Genomic DNA, 17,769 nt, shown 5'->3' with positions numbered 1-17,769 from the left:
GTCTGTGAGGCCGGTATTATTTTTTTTTAATATTTATTTTATTTAATTTATGTATTTGGTTGCACTGGTCTTAGTTGCGGCTCTTTAGTTGTGGCTCGCCGGCTCCCCAGTTGTGGCATGCAAACTCTTAGTTGTGGCATGCATATGGGATCTAGTTACCTGACCAGGGATCGAACCCGGGCCCCCTGCATTGGGAACGCGGAGTCTTAACCACTGCGCCACCAGGGAAGTCCACTGCAAGGCCAGTATTATCGTCATCCCTATTTTGGGTCAGAAAAGTTAGACTGAAGAGGTCTGGTGTTCTGTCGTAGGCTGTACAGCTGTACAGACTGGAGCTGAGTTTGCTTTCTGCTTCAGTAATGATCTGGGGAAGCCAGGAGTGGAGAGACAGATGGATGACATACCTATGGGGACACATGGATGGGAGGCCACCATGTGGTCTTTGAGGATTTGGCCTAAGATGGAGCTGCAAGGCTCTGCATCCTCTACTTTTGTCCTGACCAAAATTAGATCCAGTGAGCCCAATACCCACATTCAAGACATGTTGAATTGTATTTCCTGTTTCAATATGGGAGGAAAGGCAAACCTCAAGGTGGGAAGAAAAATGTCTGATTTTTTCCACTGACCTGAACAACAAAGAGTGTGGGCTAAACTGGGTGTCCCAGATTTCCGCAGACCTAGAATTCCCACTTAGAATGGATTCCTGGCCCAGGCGGGTAGAGTCTGGGTTTCTAGCCGAGGCCTGGTCTCCATCTGCTTTCCTTGGCTGGAGGTCCATCCCCCATCCCTCCAGCCAATAGCAAAGTTCAGGCTCCCGCCTTGCAGCCTCTCCATCCTCAGAGGAGGAGAGCCGGAAATGGGGCCACCTCTCCGTAGCCACCGTCTCTGCTCCACTGCCTCTCCCTCCCTGTTCCCGGAGTCCTGTAGCTTCCCAAGCCCTGAGGAATCCAGGTGACCGTCCTCATATGCCTGGCACCTGAGCCTGACCTTCCCCTTGCTCTTCCCCTCTCTCTCTCTGGACCCAGTGTGGCTGCTCTCGGATCTGGTACTTAATGAGAGAGAGACAGAGAAGCAGAGAGAGAGAGAGAGAGAGAGATAAGAGAGCAAGACAGAGAGAGACAGAAAAAACAGAGAAAGAGACAGAAAGAGACAAAGAAAGACAGAGAAACAGACATGCACACACAGAGACAAAGACACACAGAGACAAAGACACACAGAGATAGAGACAGAGAGAGAAAAACAGAGAGAGAGGGACAGAGTGAGACAGACAGACACACACACACACACACACACACACGCAGCACAGGCAAGTGTGAACTCTGTACATCTCGTCTTTCCTGTGTTGCCCGGCACGTGGAGTCAAAGGTCCTCTTCCTCCCTCTTTCTCCTTTGTCTTGGTGGATTCACCCTGCACATCACTAACTCCACTAGGGTATCCGAGGTAGGGCAAACAGAGGAAACACAAGTCAATGATTACAGAAAGTGTTGGTGGGATTCAAAAAATATTATTTCCCAGCTCAGTGCTTATGTGTATGTTAGCGCATTTAATCTTCACGACAGCTTTGTGAGACAGGTATTGTCAGCCTCCATTTTATCGAAAAGGATCAGAGAGGTTAAGACATTTTCCTGGTGTTATACAGCTAATTAGTAGCAGAATCAAAAGGAGAAGTCAGGCCTTCTGGCTCCCAAACCATTGCTCATCCCCTTCCTCCACTGGACCATGAGCCTCCCTATGCATGGCAGCAACACCCCACAGCAGGACTCCTCACTGGCTCTCATCCTCCAGTGTCTCATTACCAGCTCATGGAGGGGGCAATGCATAAGCTTTGTCGCCAGATATGGCTGCCTTCAACTCTGGGAAGGCTTGAGATTTGTCTCGAGTGATCAACCGTTCTGATCTGCCCAGGACTGGGAGGTTTCTCAGGACGTGGAACTCAGGATTTTCAATGATAAAACAAGGACAGTCCTGAGAAAACCATCTGGTTGGTCACCCAAGTAGTAGACCACTCAAAGTGTGATCCTCAGACGAGCGGCAGGGGTAGCACAGGGAGCTTGCTAGAAATGTAGCATCTCAGGTCCCACCCAGACCCACTGAACCAGGATCTGCAAGCTCCCTGCAGAACATAAGAAACATCTGAGAAGCTCCAGAGCAGGACCTCGGGCACCTTTGGCAGGAGTTGGGGAAATGGAAGATGTGCACCTGAGTTCCCTGACCTGGCACCATCACCTGCTGTAACCTCAGGTGATGTCCATTGACACTCAAGACTTAGGCTTATAGGCTGAGAGGAAAAGAGTTGAAAGTCCCAGACTTGAGCACATGGGGGTGAGAAGGCTGGAGGGTGTCTTGGTGCTGTGTGGGCATGAGTGATGCGTGGTTAAGCTTTTCTGTCTGTCCTTGGAATGATGACGTTATAAAGGTTCTGAAGTTTCCTGGATTCTCCTTTCATTTTACTGGGGCGAGGCTGGAGCGGGCAGTGGCCGACAGCAAATTACCCAGGGTCTGCCTGGGGCCAGCAGCGGCCTATGCCCCTGGGGCCTGGAGACACGGGAAATGAGAGCACAGAGGGCAAAGCACCTAATTGAGCCATGCTCGCCGAAGAGCAGACTCTCCAATTAGTTATGGAAGGAATAGTAGGCTATTCAAGCAGCGCTCCACACCTACAGGGTTTCCTGTGCAACGCCTGGCTCCTCGTCGCAGGATCCTAACCTAGCTTTGCAAGCAAGCCGGCAGCGGCTACCTGGCCCTTCCTTCCCCATGGCGAGCACTTCACTGGGACGTAAATAGAAGTTATCACTGAACCTGTGCTCCAGCGAGGAGGTGGTTGGCCAACTCCTCACACGCTTCACGGGCTCCTCTAGGCCTTGGCTTATCTTAGAGTAAACCTGGGTCAAAGCAGGTGTTCCGTCCTTTGAGTGATGGTGGTGGTGTGTCATATTCTGTTAGTTTCTTTGCTCTCAAACCTGACTGTCACATGTGAAAACCACAGGTACCAGGCAAGGTAGGAAAAGACATTTGTAAGGCTGGGGTGGCGGAGCAGCCTCATACTAAATGAAGCATAACCCACATTGGTCCGCTTTCTCTCTGTTCTAAGTCACGTACTCAGTAGGGACTCTGAAAGAAGGGCAGCTCAAGGGCGGGGATGACAGGCAGGCCTGGAGATGGATGTGTCCATCTGCTCAGTTAGAGCCGTTTCAGACAAAGCCGATTTCTGCTGTGATTTTTTTTTTGTGTGTGGTACACGGGCCTCTCACCGCTGTGGCCTCTCCCGTTGCGGAGCACAGGCTCCGGACGCGCAGGCTCAGTGGCCATGGCTCACGGGCCCAGCCGCTCCATGGCATGTGGGATCCTCCCGGACCGGGGCACGAATCCGTGTGCCCTGCATCGGCAGGCGGGCTCTCAGCCACTGCGTCACCAGGGAAGCCCTCTGCTGTGATTTTAATCCCACCCTGACACCGAGAAATCAAACCATCGCTTTTCTCATAATAGGGAGAGATGCCTCTGACCTAGGTTGGTTTTGTAACAGTTTCGACTGTGCATGTTGTTTTCCCTGGGAGCTCCGAGGGCTTGGCTGTGGGTGGATTTTATCAGAAGATACAGATTTCCATTGTGAAGCAACTCCTGTGTGGTGTGCTGGATACTTGCTCATCCAAGTCCTATCAGGGGACCAGACTGACAGAGGAAAAAGGAAATGGTGAACGATGTCAGACGGAATGTAGTTAAGGACCAGCATGTTTGGTACAGACAGGAAGTGAAATGCGGGGTTTGGAAAAGGAGAGTCATTAAGGTGTAAGAGCTTCAGCAAACAGTGGAGCAAGAGTACGTGTCACGTGAGATGAAGATATTGTGTCAGGGGGTGGGTGAGGGTTCAGGAGCCTGGAGACGCGCAGCTGGGGGCATAGAGGGGGCAGGGAGGACACGGCGGGGGGTGGGAGTAGTTGTGAAACAGTTATTCAGCCTCACTCTGGAAATAACACACAGTCATAGTTTACAGGCCAGTTTGGGGACCTACCTCAGGCAGTGTGGAGAAGGACCTTGGGCAACTCCCTCTCTGGGTCTCAGTTGTCACCGTGAACCAGGAGAGATCAGAGGGGAGAATTTCTAGGTCCTTCCCACTCTGCAGCAGGAGGACTCAGCTGTACTCCTTAGCGGGAGGCTTCAGACCCCAACGATCCGTCACCATCCTCCCCGTGCAGGCATTGTGAGCTGATGCTTCACCTGTGCCCCCACCAGGTCTCCCTGCTCCCCCAGCTCCCTGGCTCTGCCCCCAGTGCTTTCCCTGGCACTAGAATAGACCCACATACAGTCTGACCTGCCCAGGCCTCTGCCTCTGAAAATGCTCACATCCCAGGGCTTTTGCACATCTGTCCCTCGCCTGGAGCGCTCTCTTCCTGGCCTTTGCAAGGCTGGCTCTTACCTTACAGGTTTCAGTGCAAATATTTCTTCCGTGAGACCCTCCCTGAGCTCCACTCAGCCTCCCCACTAACCAGAGCCTTGGCCTGATCACCTCACATTACCCTGCTCTATTTTGCCCCTAACATTTATCACGGTCTGAAGTCTTCTTCTTACCTCTGCTCATGCACTTGTCTCTTGTCTGTTTCTACAAGAGTCTGGACTTTGTATCACTGACTTTTGTATCCCCACAGTGCTTGACACAGAGATAGGTACTCAGTAAAGAGACGATAAATAAACATCTGCTTTTTTTCTCTATGGTGTGCATAGCAACCGAGACATTTTATAAATGAAAAAAGTTATTTAATGAGCCCTTCTTTGTGCAGAGCTCTTTGTATATGTTATCTCATTTAATCCTCTTAACAACTCTACCATGTAGATACTATTAGGATCCCCTTTTACAGAGGAGGTGAAGTCCTTGCCAAAGTTACACAGCTAGTGAGCTGTGAAGTCTGGGTTTGAACCCAGGCAGTCTGACTGCAGAGCTGGTGCCGTAAGTTCATGTGCTATTCAGGTCACCTAAGCCAGCGCTTCTCAGACTTTAAGGTGCTTATGAATCAGCTGGGGACCTTCTTAAAATGCGAGATCTGATTTAGTAGGTCTGGGGTGGAGCCTGAGATTCCATGTTTCCAACAAGTTTCCAGCTATGGCTGCTGGTCCATGGAAAATACCTCTCAGGAGGGAAGGGAGAGACGGAGGGAGAGAAACTGGCCTCAGACAGGCCAGGTGGCTTTCCTTAGATCATGTAGCTAGTTCATGGCCAGCCTGGTGTCCTGGCTCCTAGCCTAAAGCTCTTTCAATGGCTCAGCAACCCCAAGGATTTTAAAGCATGTACACATCTTCAAAGACCGTTTGCAGGAATACAGCCACCTGAATTAGAGATTGCAAAGGGGCCCAAGATGCTGGCCCGTGCCCCCTATTCATCATGACCAGGATACCTGGTTGCTGCTGGGCTTCTTTCCGTCCCCGAGGCAGAGGGCATGGGAGGGGGTACGCGGAGATCACACACCCTGGCGGCTGAGTGTGTGTGCTTGGAGGAGGTCTGGAAATTCTGGGGAACCATTCATGTCTCTCAAAGCAAAAACTGTCATGCCCAGGACAGAACGTGCCATTATCTCCAGTTTACCAAGCTCCCGCTGGCTGCTCTAAGGTTTGCGCATATGTCAATAGTATTTATTACAGGAAGCATCAGCTCATTTGAGCCGCCTCCACCCTTCCCCAGCCTTCCCAGTTCCTGCCTTCCTGACACAGAAGATTCAATTTATGAACACTTTTACACATTGGTCTGTTCCCCCTCCCACCCAGCAGAAGTCCCTCTGGAAGATGACTGTCCATCCTCCAGTGGAACACACCGCAGGGTACTCAGAAACTGCAGAGCCCCATCCGCTCCAGGACAGCTCTTACCCTGGGAGGGACTTTCCGCTCTCAGTTGGAGATGCTTGAAACTGCCACCTCCCAAGGCTACAAAGATTAGGACTGCCATAATCTTACAAGTAAAGGGCCCTCCAATTTGTAAAGTGATGTGTTAAGAGCATTTATCTGTGATGGGTACTGTGCTAGACATTTTCATATACACATCACCTCATGTAATACTACAAGCACACCCTGAAGTATGTAGTGATCAATCCCCCTTTGACATATGGACACTGAGGGAGGGATTCAGTGACTCGCCTCAAGACAGACGGCTGATGTCATTTCTACTGCATCATGGCTGCCCATCCTCCTTATAAATAGTTGAAGAACGTTCTTTCATGTTTGTCTCCTATCCTGCTCTCTCCTTTTACAAACTAAACACTCCTGTTTCCTTTAACCTTTCTCCCCAGTTATTACACCCATCATTAACTGAAGCCATGCTATGAACCAGGGACCCAGTATGTAGACTGAATCTATCTCCACAAGAACCTTAAGACATCTCCATTTTGTAGATGAGCAAAGTGCTGAAACTCAGAAAAGTAATTTGTCCAATGTCACTTAATTAATAAGTGACAGAAAGCGAGGATTTGATCCTGGGCCTCGTAGGCTGTGAAAATGAGAAGAATGTTGGGTGAAGGGATGGAATGAGGACAGTGGGATTCGGGTGAGAAATGATGCAAACTTGGACATTCTTCCATCATAACTGTCTTTATTGTGTTGGCAGGCATGGCCTCCCTTACAGAATAGCCATGTACTAAATTGGGCCTTCAGGGGAGCCGAATATGTGCAGGGTGAGAGTTATTGAGGGCTTTGTTATTGAGAAGGTTATTTCACAGCAATTCTAAGTACTTCAAAAAAAAACCCAACAGCTTTATTGAGATGTACAATAAACTGCATATATTTAAAGTATATAATTTGTCAGGTTTTGGCATATATATATATATACACCCATGAAACCATCACCACCATCAAGATATTTTAAATATACGTCATAAATCCAAAAGGATGGCATGCCTACTTATGAATTTGGGGGGTTCTGATCTTCATGGAGGGTCTAGTATAAGGACCCAGGAAGAACGCAAACCACCTCCAATCCCTGGAAAGCCTTGTGGAAGGTTTAAACCTGAGGTCAGCGGTAGTCCAGATCTGCAGGACCCTCCAGCTCCCTTTGCTTCTAGATGTTCATACTACTTTGCAGTTTTCTGACTTATTTTGACCTTGAGGCCAGAGCCCACATCTCCAGCCCTGTTTGGCTTCTCTGGATTCCCGTGAACCTTTCAGGAATAAGTTAACTATCAGGTTCTTGGGGTTGAAAAATTAAGTAAAATGGAACCCAATGGGGCTGGTCCTCCAGTTCAGGGGCCCGTCTTTTCAGGGTTCTGGATTCAGTAAGGATGAGATGGCCCATCCGAGTCTCCAGGAGATAGGAGGCACCGGGTCAATGTCCAATTCCTATCTCCCTGCTGCCCCTCTTACCTCACCCTTGCCTCCTGAAACCCTGTCCCCAAATACACACTGCATTAAAGGGAGCAAAGACACCCTAAGTCCTTCCAGGGAAGGACTCTGAATGCAAAGACAGAGGCTTGCTCTGGGATAGCTCAATGGCCTAAATACCCTCTTCGCTCTAAGACTGTCCTCATTTCCCTCAGTTGACGTAATCTTTGTCTGCTCTAAACTCCCAAAACTATCATTATGTCACCAATCACCTTCTACCCTTAGAAATATAATTATTCACTTTCTGGACTGTATACTTTCTTAGGCATGATCCTGGTTTGATCCATCTTTGCATCCCCGGCAGTGTCTAACACATAGTACACATGGTACTCGTTGAACAAATGAATGAATGACCCACCTTGTCCTAAACCTCAGGGGAGAGCCGTGTCGCTTTGCCTAGGCAGGACTCAGAGCTGAGCCTAGCATTATCCCAGTGTCTCGCACATCAGATGTCACACATGGAGTGGTGGTATATTACACCCAAAATGTGATTCTCACTCGGGTGATATAAATAGAGCCAGAAAGATGCATGCACCTTTGCACACAAAATGTGATTCTCACTTGGGTGACATAAATAGAGCCAGAAAGATGCATCCACCATCTTTGCACACACTGTTAATTCTCAGCAAAGGTGAGGCTTAGCTTGCTAGGCTTGGCTCACAGAAGGAAACGGGCTGCTGATAACTGGTCAGCCTGCCGCCGCTGGTGAGGCCATCGCCGAGGGAGACGTGGCTCCCGCCTCCAGTGCTTCCAGCTGGTACTGATGAGCCAGGGGAAGGCAGGTGGTTGAAGTGGGAGAGAGTAGTTCTGAGCAAGGCGGGGTGGGGGATTCAGCAACTAGGGTCCCATTTGGAAAGAAGTCTACAGCGTCCTGGTACCTGTGGGCTGCCAGTCCAATTCCCCGTCCAGAGACAGCCATTCCTTGTGGACAGACGGGGCAAGGCCCAAGTGATTAGATGCCTTAGGTCACTGGGAAAGGAATCCATTCATGTTTTAGACAAAATTTGATTCGAAGTATAGGTGCGCCTAGATTACCGTTTCTCAGACTTAGATTTCAGAGACCAGTGAAAGTTCAAAAATAAATTTGGATACGAAATCAGGTGCCCACTTTTTAAATATTGCTGACTATGGATGTTAGACAAAAATGTAAACTACCATCCTGTTACAATTATTCCTAAAGAGAAATGGCATTTCAGCAACAAAAATAATAATAGAAACAATAAATAATAATAGAATGGCATAGAATAATAATAGAATGGCATTTCAGCAACAATAAATAATAATAGAAAAATAATAATAGAAACAAATAATAGAAACAAAAAGGCAGTTGACGACCGTACACAGACAGCTGTCTGTCTCAGCTAACATTTACTGAGTGCTAACAGTATGCGAGGCGCCATTCTAAATATTTTACTTTTATCATCTTACTCCATACATATTATATCATCTACATTTTTCCTTCCCTGTGAAACCATGAAAATTTCATCATGGACCAATGGTACCAGTCTATACCCGAGAGTTAGGGAATCACTAGCTGAGAGAATTTTTAGAGGTAACTCACAGCCCTAGGAATCAAACTCCCATGAACCTTAAAGTTTCCGCCCGATGCAGAGGCCAGGACGTGACCCTTCAGGGTGAGTGCTTGATGCGGGATCCAGATGACAAAGATCTTCCTCTGAAGTTTTCTTTGAGATGTGGGACCCAACAAGTTCTGTTCCCAGTTGCAACGGAGACTCTCAAGCTTGCAGCTTTTATCTACAAATGCAATGATCCAAGTAAATCACAATCCAGCCAAAGATAAAATGCTTCCAACTACATTTTTGGGTCATGAGAGATGAAGGAAAAGCTACCACTTTTGCAACACAGAGCCTTTTTCCCCTTTCCTTGCCTGTACTTTGAAAAACTTAATATCCCGCTATCATGTTTCACAATGAATACAAACCAGATGGCTTAAGCCAAGGGAAAAAATGCTAGGTTGAGTAACAGGGTATGAATTAAATAACCCTTAAACAACCATGTAAAAAAAAATTCCTAAGTGTTTCCTAATTTCTGGATTAAGGAAATTCATGGAGGCCTGAAATAGAAAGAGAATACAAAGGCCCTTAAGATGCTGCCTCTAGACTTAAGGGCCTTCTTCAGAAGATGGGCAGGCCAGCAAGGTCATCCATTGCTAAGTCTCCCCAGAGACCAGACACATCTTCAAAAGGAGGAAGCAAGTGGGAGGCACTGTTATTTATTTTTCCAGTGCTTAACAAATCAGCTCAAGGAGACCCGGTGTCAGACCTAGATGTGAAATATTACATTTCCGGAGACAGTGCTTTAATATCCAGATGGAAAGGGAGCCAGATTCAGGATAGAAAGTGGTTTAAGTCCAGACGATCTTTGCTTGTTTCATCCCTTCCCCTTAACCATCTTGCTTCCCAATAAGAAAGAAAGACGCAGTTGGAACTTCCTATTATAGATAGAACGCAACAAAAAATTTTCAAGCTACTTCTTATTCCCGAAGAACTAGATTTGGAGGGAAACGTGAGGAAGCATAATGTAGTAGAAAGGACATTTAAGTAAGTGTAAGAAGAACTTAATCTGAAGGGCGAGTCCTAGCCTCCATGTCATGGAAGTTTAGACTCATAGGGCTGGAATTTTAAAAATCTGGTGGGAGCTGGGGATAGCCCTGGATAGTGATAGCTCCATTTTCTATCAGCTCTGTGACCTTAGGTAAGTCACTTACCCCTGAGCCTCAGTTTCCTTATCTGCAGAATGAGGATACGCATTCCCATCTCACAAAGGAGGAAGGTAGGTAAGGATCTTAGAGATTCATGAACTTGGCCAAAGTCACAGCCCGGTAGGTATCTTATTGCGAAACCTGTGCTCTTTTCCCTAACCACACCAAGATGATGAGATCATAGGCACTGAAATGTTTGCAATGAGCCAGGTACTGTGCAATCATCCCTGGTGGCTATTAGGCACAGACTTCCACCTGGCATGTGCAAACAGACGTGTCAGCCCACTTCTACGTGTGTCCACGAAGACATTCATGTCAGACTGTGCTTTACAAACGGAAGCAATTTTGTGCTCTGACCAGCATGAGTATGCTTTAAGAATAAATGGACAAACCCAGGGACTGTCCCCGAAATCCAGGCTTGGCGGTAGCTCCAGCCACAGGAAAAGCGATCCTGGGTCACAGACGATTGTTCATGCTCTAATGCCAGTTCTGGTCTTCCCAGCATGAGTGACACTCCCCTCGCTCCGGGATGAGCCTAGTCCCACCTCAGAAATGAGCTCTTTCTAAGAGGTTAAAGCAAACACCATATCTGCTCTGACCACTCTTCTGGGGAAGTCTGGGAAAAAGAGTGTGGACTTTGAGGAAATGCTAAGGAGGGAGTGAACTCCTGGTCTGCACCCAAGGGTGCAATGCTCATGCATAATTAGTGGGGTGCTAATAACACAAACCATTTTAAAAGTCTGCTTCAGGAATTTTAAAGCCATTCATAGCCTTGGACCAATACTTCCATTGTTAGGAACCTATGCTAAAGAGAGAATTGAATAGAATGTGCAAAAATTTATGTATTAAAATGTTTACTGCAGTAGAAACACTGGCACAAACTAAATGTCCCAGAATAGGAAAATGACTAAGTAAATTACAATTCATGAATCCATACAATTGAATATAATGCTGTTAGTGAAACAGGTAACAAAGAACTTTCATGACTTGTATGAATGTTCATGATATAAAAAGCAATAAGAAGACCTCAGAACTCTGTGTATAGTAAAATCTGTACTCTGTGTGTGTGTGTGTGTGTGTGTATGTATGTATATATGCATAGAAAAAAGACTGGAAGGAAATTTTACAGGTGTTTGTTATTTTCTGTGTTATTTTTGTCCCTGTTTTCCAATTTTTGTATAATAAGTACACATAACTTCTATTTTTTTTAATGTTATTTTTAGAATTGCTGAAATCTCTAAGTGCTGTCCTTAAGTGGCTTTCTCTTTTGCTTGAATAAGTATGGCAGCCTCCCAACCGCCACCCCTTCCTCCCATCCTACCCGCTTCCCAGCCCAGCCTGTACTGTCTCCAGGGTCGTCTTCTGTGACTCCAAGCTGATCAGGTTTAATACCGTTGGTCTAATACAGACTCTGACTACCTGTTGCCTTTAGACTAGAAGGCAGGGTTCAAACTCCTTTGTGTGATTTGCTGTTCAACCACACAGACCAGACTCTCAGATCTTCTGGCCTCATGCATGCTCTTCCCTCTGCTTAGAACACCCTTTTCCTTCCTTCTCCACCCGGGAAAGTCTTCCTTGCCACGAAGGCCAAGCTCAGAGGTGAGCCCCTCTACGAAATCTTACCCATCAGTCCCAAGCAGAGCTGGTTGCTATTGGCTCTGTCCCCAAAGACTTTGCCTATGCTCTGTGTTAGCAAATATAATTTATCATAATAAATGTATTTTAATATATCCTGCTCCCCCTCAACTTCCTCCCTATGTAAGACCATATGATTGTGAGGGTCAGTTTTGAGACTCATTCATCTTGCTGTGCCCGGTGACTGGCACAGAGTCCAGGGATGGATAGGTAAGAAAACCGGTGACTGAGCTGGACCAGAGGAGGCAGCAGGGGGTTCTAAAGCCAAGGAGGTCATCTGTGTAATATGGCGGTGAACTGACCTTCATTCCACTGCAGCCAAACAGATTTAAGTTAGCTAAAAAAGTTGCACAGTTTGCCATCACTGGAATAGATGAATGTTTGGGGTAAGGAGATGCCTTCAGAAGAGGGTAGAAACCTCCCCGTGTAAGAGGGGTTGTGATTGCAAGGTGGACAAGGGGACTTCAGCCAGACCCAGGCTTCAGCGAATTGTCCGAAGAAGCTGGGTGGGAGGCTCCCCGCTTCTCCCCAGCCCGCTGTGATTCTGCTCTAAGCCCCGGGCAGGTTTCCATGTCAGCTGTACTTCCAAACCCAGATCTGCAATTTGAACCTAAAGGCCCGCAGACAAAGAAGACTGCTAAGAGTGAAGCCAGTTGCTCACAGAGCCCAGCAGGGCCCTTGGCTCCACACCACTCATTAGCATCTTAAGTTCACATAAATATATATGAGGCCTGTGGATTCACCCAGGAGTCCCAGAGGCCCTCACAGCCAAAGTAACATCTCTCCCCCTTCGCACCTCCTCCTGGGCTTTCTGAGCCCAGTTGCCTCCGGGGAGCCCAGTGTTGTGCGGCTATTCCCTGGCCCAGGGGCCCAACAGCTCATTTTCGGGGTGCAAAAGTAGACACTTGGCCCTTTGGGAGACCAGCTCTGTTCTGCCCCACCCCCCCTTGTGGTGGTCCAAGGTCTCTGAAGACCAGGGGTTTCCCTGCTGTCCGTCTCACAGCCCGGATCCTGGACACTAGAAGGCAAAGTGAACCCACAGCGTGGATGCAGCACAGCCCCGGGCAGAGCCCTGACTTGGTGCTGTAAAATGCAGAGCTGAGGGAGTAAGGACACTCTGGGCTTTTTGTGCTTAAACAACCCCCAGTCTAATGGAATATACAAAACAGAGAAGGAAAATCAAAAAGTAGAAACCTGAGACATAGTACCAGCCGCAGGGAGATGTAAATGAGAAGGTAATCAGCAGTGTGTGAAGCCTGTAAATTCCCAGGAGGGGGCAGGGCAGGAAGGAAGTCTGGCTCCATCCAACCTCAGAGCTTCTTGGAGGAGGTGAATTTTGACAGGAAAAGGATGGAGTTGGGAAGGGTACTGACTACTGGGCAGGGACAGCTGATCAGCTGCCCTTCACCCACCCAGGGGTGCGGAAGGGCAATCGGAATGGCAGAGAGACAGCAGCTCCGGAGGTTCGCAGACTCCCCAAAACAGCCCCGTCTCATTCCAAAGTAACTAGCCCAACTACCTCAATTGTTTCCAAGTCTGGAAGGAAAGAAAAGCTTGCAGAGAAAAGCCATGAAATGAAGCCAGTGGAATCCCGATATGTATGGGAGAGCCCGGTGTGGGTGGCTGTGCCTCGGTGTTTTCTGGCCCCAGCTGTGGGATGTGGTGTCACAGCTCTGCCCTGGCCAGATACATGACTCTCCCTCTACAGCTTGCTCTGCAAAGAAAACACATGTATCCCTTAGAGGACTAGAAGAGGGCAGTGGATGAAGTGGAAGGAGGAAATTATGGTGGCAGATTTCCAACCTCTGACAGCATTTTTAGCTCAGATTCTTTGGACAAGGTTTCTCCAGTCCCACTTCCTTTGCTGACCTGGTGTCCCTCAGTGAGGCTAAGAACAAGCATCCTGCTTTCTGAAGCATCCTTCACCCTAGTTTTCTCTCCATCTTTCTTCCTTGGGCCTAAAAGAGCCCAGGCTCTGCATCTGCTTCTCATGGACCGCAGTCACCCTTCCCATCACTGCAGCCTCTCTTGGATGGGGAAGGAGACAGACTTCTCAGCTAGGGAGGAGTTCCCCTGCCCCTGAGATCTTCAACTTGAAGTCACAGCAGGTAACACGGGAAGGATCCTTAGGGGTCATTAATTTCAACTCATACGTCAAGCCCAGAGTGAGGAGGTGACTTCTTCAGAGCTGGAGTATAATACGTGGTCGTCTTGTCCCCACGGTGAGAAGTGACACAGAACAGAGGCTACAGTACCATGTCTGGCTTTACACCCTGACCTGAATGCGATGAAACCAGGAATAAGTTATTGAATGTCTCTGAGGGTCTGTTTCCTCAGCTGCCAAAAAACAAAAGAGAAAAAAAAGAAAAAAGGGTAATAATGAATAACAATATGTCTTTGTAGGATGATCTATAAGATTATTGATTATTGATAGTAAGAGCTCTCACTTACTGACTACTTACTGTATACCATATGTGCCGTGCTGAGCACTGGACAGGCATCACCACAGCCCCGCCCCACCCCGCCCCGAGCCCGGCGCCGTAATTGTTACCACACGCAGACCCCAGCCATCGGCACTGGTCACGGACATGCCTCACCTTTGATTCTGAGATGATGGAGTTCCTATGGTCTCCAGTTTATACGAGTCAGAGGACCTAAAGGCAGGAGAGCAGTTCGCCTTAAAGTCTGAGCCCTGACTCGCTGACCTGCCCTCTGGTGCTGGGGGAAGGTCCCTGGTCTTCTGGTCCAGACACAGCCTGCTCTCATCTTGTTTAAATAAAGCCAGGGAGGCAGGCAGGAGGCCTGTGGCTGGGGAGGAAGAAACAAGGGCTGTTTGGGATTCCATGTAGACTCTGGGCTATTGAAGCTGTCAGGCTGATACACAAGTTCTGTCAGGCTTGTAGCTCTTGGCATACCGGCCTCTTCCCCCTGATGACCATTTATAGTCAATCCCTCTGAAGCGAATGTAGCCCTGGGCTTGGGCGAAAATGATGAAGCTGGAGGAGAGGCACCTGGCCGTGGGGAGGCTGGGGGTCACTACAAACACCTCCCTGCCTCCACATGCTACACGTTTCCCAGAACCCGTGCTCTGCTGTTCCTTCTTCAGGCCTAAGATGTAAGAGCAGGCCAGTGCCGAAGGGAGGTCGGACGGTGGAAGGGATCGAAGGAGCGTGGCCACACGAGTTTTAATGCAGGACAAGCCCGTATGGTTTTGTGGCAGGGAATCCAGTCCGTGTGCCCCTTGAAGTTTTCTTTGATTTTTCCCTTAAATGTAATTCAAGACCCTTTTACTGGAAGTAGCACACCTTTAACGAAGCTTGGGAAAGGGAAAGACGGCTTGACAGCATCCACAGTTCAGTCTGGACAGTGAGCTGTGGCTGCTATTACTGTGATTTCCGTGGCATCAGCTTCGGGGACAGCACTAGATTACATGGGTCCTAGGTAGACCCTGCGCTCTCTTGGTGCCTGTGATGATGAAAGATTAAGAGGTGTGTTTAGAAACAGTCCTGCGGAGTCAGGGTTGGGTAAAAAGGACACTGTCCTCAAAGCCAGCTGGGTGAATTGCTAGCAAGACGGGAAACTCCAAGTAATGGTGATAAAAGGGGAAGGCTAACTGGGGGCTGAGGCCACAGGAAAACAGTACTTTGAGGTGGTCACCACGGGCCTGCGTGCATGTGTAGGAATGCAAAATAGTAATAATGTCCTTGTTCACCATGATAGGGATATGGGGGGAGCTGGGGTGAGGGATGGGCAGAGGCAGGGGATGGACAGGAGCATTGATATTATTGTCCTAGGTACCAGATACTGGGTAGGGCGCTTTACATACACTAACTGATTTTTTAATGTTCATTCTCTTGAGAGGTCAGTTTCAATCTGTTTTACAGATGAAGAAACTAAGTCTCATAGAGGCCAAGTAAATTGCTCAAGGTTTCAGACTTAGCCTGTGATGGAGCTGGGATTCCAACTTCTTTCTACTCTGTCAGGCCTTTTCAGCAGCTGAAGGTTAGTTACTTGTTCAGGACACTCCCATAGGGGGAGTGGGAGTTACACGTGCTCAGGAGGCCAGAGGACAGACCACAAGTTGCTGTAGTGGATACGAGGATCCTTCCATCAGGCTGAAGGAGCTGAGACACTGTCTCCAGTCTGAAGAGGTGTCTGTCTTTATCAGAACAGTCTGTCCCCTGCACAGTGTGGAAGGACACTGTCACAATCTCATTTTTCTGGTTCATTTTTCTAGAACTTTGTAAAGATCATGACCTTCCTCTGATGACATCCTTTCTTCCTTGGCTAAATGAAAACCTACTTGGTTATGCTACAGCATTCTTTGGTTAGTTTCAGATCCGAGGATTCTGAGGTCCTGTTTTTATTAACTTTAGGGGTTTGTTGTCACATGTTAAAAACCTTTTAGTGCCAACTACAAATTCACTCATTCGTCCAGATTTATCGAGTACTTGCTCTGTGCCTGACAGTGGTTCGATACTGGGTGCAGGAGAATGACTAAGTTTGTCTCTTCCTGTATGAGGCAGATGCATTATCAAACACAATGTAATGTGTGACTAAACGTCAAGGTGTTTAGAGCATCGTACACATAGCTAGTCTCACTCGACTGGTTTTTCATTCATTAAAAAACCCCAGTGAGTTCACTGTAAGGCACTATATTAAGTACTAGAAAAACTAAGAAGAGTTGAATGGGGGAGACAGACGAATAAATAGATAAATAGATAAATTATATGGTGCAAAGGAGGTAAAAATCTATAACAATCAAGGGCAACATTTGGTAGGCATATTACTGTTGATTTGCGTAGTAGTAAATGATTTAGTATTTTCCCTGGAACAGAGCAAGCACTTAATAAATGGTAGTATATGTTGCTGTTATTACCATCACTATTATTGTTGTCAGCAAATATTTGGCGAATTAATGTGGACCTTTTCCTACATAATTTATAGAAGCTGGACGATATTGTTATTTCTCCATTTTACAGAGAAAATTTTACAAAATATGATTCAGGTGGCTCCACCATACAGTGATTTGGAGTAAACAAATTAAGCAAATACTCTGGCTCCCGACACATGCCTCCAGCTACAGGCCCTTGAACCCACAAGCTGGTCAGTAGTCTGGTCCTCTCAGCCTCAAGTCAAACTTACTCTGACTCGACCCCCAACCCCTTATGGTCCAGTCCTCAAAACATCTGATGGGGCTTCCCTGGTGGCGCAGTGGTTGAGAGTCCGCCTGCCGATGCAGGGGACACGGGTTCGTGACCCGGTCCGGGAAGATCGCACGTGCCGTGGAGCGGCTGGGCCCGTGAGCCATGGCCGCTGAGCCTGCGCGTCCGGAGCCTGTGCTCCGCAACGGGAGAGGCCACAACAGTGAGAGGCCCGCGTACCGCACAAAAAAAAAAAGGAAAAAAAATCTGACGATATCTTCGAATCTTCTCCTTCCCCTACCTACTTCCTGCATTAAGAAACTTGCCTGGTCCTGGTAACCCTTGCTTCTCTAATATTGCTGTGCATACAGATCACCTGGGACTCTTGTTAAAATGCAAATTCTGACTCAGTAGAGGTTGGGCGAGGGGCCTAAGGTCGCATTTCTAACAAGCTCCCTGGTGATGCTGGTACTGCAAGTCCCAGGAGTAGCGAGCTGTCCATTATAACTCCAAAGCCTCTCTTTCAACGACCTGCCTTTCTCTTGCTGCTGCCACCCCCAGCTCAGGCCATCCTCCCTCCTCTAGGTTAGACCCAGCCTCCTCAGTGGTCTCCCCACCTATACATTCTACTTCCACTCCATCCTACATAAGTGCCCCCAGGTTGCTCCCCTCTAAAACGCCTTCCACGACTCCGCACTAACTAGGACACGGGACACAGATTTCTCCGGCTGCAGTTAAGACCTTCTCGAATTTAGCCTCAGCCTCTTCAGTGTGAGAAATCTCATGATTCCCATTGATTTACCCTATTCTTTCTCTCTGGCACTTCTTTGCCTCAGGGACTTTGTGGATTCTCTTCCTCCCACTGATGCCCCGTCCCGCTTCCAACTGTGGCCCTAATCTCAGCACCCAAA

The sequence above is a fragment of the Neophocaena asiaeorientalis genome, unplaced genomic scaffold (assembly GCF_003031525.2).
Source record: "Neophocaena asiaeorientalis asiaeorientalis breed wild unplaced genomic scaffold, Neophocaena_asiaeorientalis_V1.1 scaffold308, whole genome shotgun sequence".
Taxonomy (NCBI): domain Eukaryota; kingdom Metazoa; phylum Chordata; class Mammalia; order Artiodactyla; family Phocoenidae; genus Neophocaena; species Neophocaena asiaeorientalis.
Note: the sequence above shows the minus strand (reverse complement) of the source record.